General features: G+C 54.1%; 1 non-coding gene across 1 annotated transcript in view; it reads right to left on the bottom strand.

The window, feature by feature from the left end:
* LOC126146843 (small subunit ribosomal RNA) overlaps positions 1–705 on the bottom strand; it is a 1909-nt gene extending 1204 nt beyond the window's left edge. Inside the window, exon 1 of the ribosomal RNA XR_007529790.1 lies at positions 1–705. This exon is cut by the window's left edge and continues 1204 nt beyond it. This is a non-coding gene — a ribosomal RNA (small subunit ribosomal RNA).
* Between the last annotated feature and the right edge of the window lie 4295 nt (positions 706–5000).

Here is a 5000-nt window from a genome sequence, read left to right as displayed (position 1 = left end):
ACATGCCAGTTAAACACCGACGGGCGGTGAACCAACAGCGTGGGACACAAATCCAACTACGAGCTTTTTAACCGCAACAACTTTAATATACGCTATTGGAGCTGGAATTACCGCGGCTGCTGGCACCAGACTTGCCCTCCAATAGATACTCGTTAAAGGATTTAAAGTGTACTCATTCCGATTACGGGGCCTCGGATGAGTCCCGTATCGTTATTTTTCGTCACTACCTCCCCGTGCCGGGAGTGGGTAATTTGCGCGCCTGCTGCCTTCCTTGGATGTGGTAGCCGTTTCTCAGGCTCCCTCTCCGGAATCGAACCCTGATTCCCCGTTACCCGTTACAACCATGGTAGGCGCAGAACCTACCATCGACAGTTGATAAGGCAGACATTTGAAAGATGCGTCGCCGGTACGAGGACCGTGCGATCAGCCCAAAGTTATTCAGAGTCACCAAGGCAAACGGACCGGACGAGCCGACCGATTGGTTTTGATCTAATAAAAGCGTCCCTTCCATCTCTGGTCGGGACTCTGTTTGCATGTATTAGCTCTAGAATTACCACAGTTATCCAAGTAACGTGGGTACGATCTAAGGAACCATAACTGATTTAATGAGCCATTCGCGGTTTCACCTTAATGCGGCTTGTACTGAGACATGCATGGCTTAATCTTTGAGACAAGCATATGACTACTGGCAGGATCAACCAGGGAGCTGCGTCAACTAGAGCTGAGCAGCCGGCCGCCCGGGAGTGTGTCCCGGGGGCCCGCGCGAACACGCAAGCGTCCGCTCAATTATTCTGCAAACAGGAGGAGGCTGGGCTCCCCTGCACAATACACCTCGAAACCCTCTCAGGTCCCGGCGGCGCGCAGCGCCGTCCTAAGTACTTGGTCGGGTTCGAGAGAGGCGCAATCGCCCGGAGTTAGGCGAGTAGACGCTTTAGGTGCGACCACCCGTGCTCCCAACTGAGCTTGCCGCTGCCGACAGAGGCCCGGGAGCGTGCTGTCGTGGCATTGCCGGCGGGAGACAACACGCGCCACCTACGGTGACCGGCAGCTCCAACGCCAGCGCCACAGAAGGGCAAAGGCCCCACGTGGGTGCCGAAGCGAACTCTCCCAGCACAGCGCACGTGCCAACACGTCCGCACAACTGCGATACAAACCACCAGCGAGAACCGCTGGGGCGACCGAGCAGCAGACGGCGTCGCGGCGCCGAGTGCCGGGCGGCGGCGCATCCTCAACGCACACAGTCCTCAATCGGACCAGCACACTGCAGATGTCCACCGCGCTTCGCACCGGGTCCGCGAGGACCCACTTTGGCTGCACGGCGCCGCGCGCAGGGTGCCCCGGCGCGCAGCTGCGCCGCCTGCCGCGTCCGTCGGCCGGCGCGCCTGCCACTGGGCGCCCCCACCAGCCGGCTGTAGCGCGTGCGCCCACGCACCGCGCGGCCAGCACGCCGGGCGGCCCCCCCTCACCGGCCGGGGACAGTCCCACCCACCCACAGCCGCGTATCGCTTCACACCCAGATTCACATTCACGTTCGTTGGTATGGTGGGGACCGCTTCGTAGCTGTACCGATCGTTGCCCTCACAGATGTACCTCCAGCAAGATCAACCGCACCACAACGGGTTACCAGTTGTTCATTTGCGTAACGTCACCAGTAAACGTACACGTCCATCCCCGTTTGCAAAGTCAACTATTATTGCATGCCTGCCTGTCAGGTGTCAAGACACACTACATTCGCTCACATCCACGCAACAAAATGTGCCCGACTAGAGGGCACGTGGAAGGTGCCCCCGTACATATGCGATCTCCATTGCGCGACCAACTGTCAACCGGCCTCTGTAGCATGTCGCAGATGTGGAACGCGGGGCACCGTGCTATCACATTGTGTGAGAAGAGACTACTACGTCTGCATACACGCGCCACTACATGAACAGACGGCTCATGCTGATCGCCATCCACTGCGTCCATTACTCCCACACGTCTCTATGGCGTACCACACTGCAATGCAGCTGTTATGGGGAGATGACACATAGCTGTGTACACAACATTCTGAGCCGGTTGCGGTTGGACAACAATACATTAATGTAACGTGTCATATGCCAATTACAGAGCAGGGTAAGGCACAACGTGGGTTAGGTTAAGGCACAACGTGGGTTAGGTTAAGGCACAACGTGGGTTAGGTTAAGGCACAACGTGGGTTAGGTTAAGGCACAACGTGGGTTAGGTTAAGGCACAACGTGGGTTAGGTTAAGGCACAACGTGGGTTAGGTTAAGGCACAACGTGGGTTAGGTTAAGGCACAACGTGGGTTAGGTTAAGGCACAACGTGGGTTAGGTTAAGCCACAACGTGGGTTAGGTTAAGCCACAACGTGGGTTAGGTTAAGCCACAACGTGGGTTAGGTTAAGCCACAACGTGGGTTAGGTTAAGCCACAACGTGGGTTAGGTTAAGCCACAACGTGGGTTAGGTTAAGCCACAACGTGGGTTAGGTTAAGGCACAACGTGGGTTAGGTTAAGGCACAACGTGGGTTAGGTTAAGGCACAACGTGGGTTAGGTTAAGGCACAACGTGGGTTAGGTTAAGGCACAACGTGGGTTAGGTTAAGCCACAACGTGGGTTAGGTTAAGCCACAACGTGGGTTAGGTTAAGCCACAACGTGGGTTAGGTTAAGCCACAACGTGGGTTAGGTTAAGCCACAACGTGGGTTAGGTTAAGCCACAACGTGGGTTAGGTTAAGCCACAACGTGGGTTAGGTTAAGCCACAACGTGGGTTAGGTTAAGCCACAACGTGGGTTAGGTTAAGCCACAACGTGGGTTAGGTTAAGCCACAACGTGGGTTAGGTTAAGCCACAACGTGGGTTAGGTTAAGCCACAACGTGGGTTAGGTTAAGCCACAACGTGGGTTAGGTTAAGCCACAACGTGGGTTAGGTTAAGCCACAACGTGGGTTAGGTTAAGCCACAACGTGGGTTAGGTTAAGGCACAACGTGGGTTAGGTTAAGGCACAACGTGGGTTAGGTTAAGGCACAACATGGGGGTAGATTGCGGTACAAATTGCGTTACATTGCGGTGCAAATTGCGTTACATTGCGGTGCAAATTGCGTTACATTGCGGTGCAAATTGCGTTACATTGCGGTGCAAATTGCGTTACATTGCGGTGCAAATTGAGTTACATTGCGGTGCAAATTGAGTTACATTGCGGTGCAAATTGAGTTACATTGCGGTGCAAATTGAGTTACATTGCGGTGCAAATTGAGTTACATTGCGGTGCAAATTGAGGTAGGTTAAGGTGCAACACAGGTTAGGTTAAGGTGACATAGGTTAGGTTAAGGTGACATAGGTTAGGTTAAGGTGACATAGGTTAGGTTAAGGTGACATAGGTTAGGTTAAGGTGACATAGGTTAGGTTAAGGTGACATAGGTTAGGTTAAGGTGACATAGGTTAGGTTAAGGTGACATAGGTTAGGTTAAGGTGACATAGGTTAGGTTAAGGTGACATAGGTTAGGTTAAGGTGACATAGGTTAGGTTAAGGTACAAACTGGGTTGTGTTATGGTACACATTGCGTTGTAGTACAGTACACGTTAGGTTTGGGTACGGTACACAATGTGGTATGGGATGGCGTGTTGTGGGGGGGGGGGGGGGGGTGAGGTTCGTTGATATCGACCGTAGGACGTGGATGCCCGAGGCAGCGTCAGTGTGTCAAAGGAGTTATGTCACGTCGGGATGCGCTTTCCGCCAGTGAGAGGGGGGGGCGAGCCGTGTCTGTGGTTGCGGCAGACCTGTGTGTTTCATTCCTGCCAGTGTGTTTGTGCTGTAAGACGAGGCAGTGTGGTGATGTTGGGTGCACCCCTGTGTAGGACATGTGTGGGTGTTGGTGGCTTATCTGAGCAATTGTGGTTGTCGGACGAGTGGGATATTCTGTTTTATGATTGGACCTCCTGGCCTGGTTATCATAGTCTGGTTGGTGTACTGTGGCGGATAGGATGCACCGGACGTTGGTCCATGCCGGTGCTTAATTATTGTATCTGTGTTTGTTACAGGCAGAGAGTAGTGTGTGATAGAGTGTGTGGGTGATAGAGTGTGCGGGTGACGTGTGGTTCGTTTTGTTTGCACAGACGTTCAGCATGTATAGGGGCATTTGCGTATTTGATCTATCTATGTGGGCCTGCATAGTTTACTGAGCAGTGCTGCGAGGTGACTGAACTACGAGCGACGTACTCATTTACAGCGGAATGGTTGCCTTCTACCAAAGATGGAGTATCGACTCTACGACAGCGTTGGCACCGCAGGAAGCGGTGTCGTACAATGGCCCCCACACCGTCATCGTTGTGCGGGGTAGGGACCGTATATATTCTGCGAGGAGCCCTGTTTGCCACAGGGCGTGGGGTCTCGCGTCCTGCGGTTCAGTGCCCCCAGGGAAGCGCGCGGAGGTGGTGCTGCTGCTGCTGTAGCAAGCGAGCTACTTAGAGCATGTATAGGGACAGCGGGAATATGGCATATTGGATATAACTCTTCATGAAACGCAAGATATAGGGGTGGATTGCACGATAGGAGTGCGGGAAGAGTCCGCCATTCATCCGCTGGAGTTGCGATTTGGGCGGTTGGAGTGGGGCACGTGCGGGTGCGGGTGGAGCGATTGTCGGTCGACGACTTCGTGCGGCGCAGGCACTGGCGTTGGGGCTCCTGTGGTGGACAGATGATGCAGGCTGTGTGGGTGGCGTCGAAAAATGGGCACTGTGGGACCTAGCGATGTTGTAGTCGGCGTGGCGTCGCCTAGATGGCGGTATCGTCGGTGCAGCAGGTCATGTTGCGGGGGACCTGCAGATGGCGGTCTTTTTGTTTGTGGTGCGCTCGCCATGGTGGACGTAGTGTCGTCCGATTCGCGTAGATGGAGCTATTGCATGTGGTTTCGTCACATTGTCATAGATGGCGGTGCCGTGTTTTGGAGGTATGGTTGGCGTAGTTTCGTTGGATTCCTGTAGATGGAGGTGTCGTTTATGGGCC

The sequence above is a fragment of the Schistocerca cancellata genome, unplaced genomic scaffold, assembly GCF_023864275.1.
Source record: "Schistocerca cancellata isolate TAMUIC-IGC-003103 unplaced genomic scaffold, iqSchCanc2.1 HiC_scaffold_834, whole genome shotgun sequence".
Lineage (NCBI taxonomy): Eukaryota > Metazoa > Arthropoda > Insecta > Orthoptera > Acrididae > Schistocerca > Schistocerca cancellata.
The sequence above is the reverse complement of the archived record's forward strand: the minus strand, read 5'-3'. Positions and strand labels throughout refer to the sequence as shown.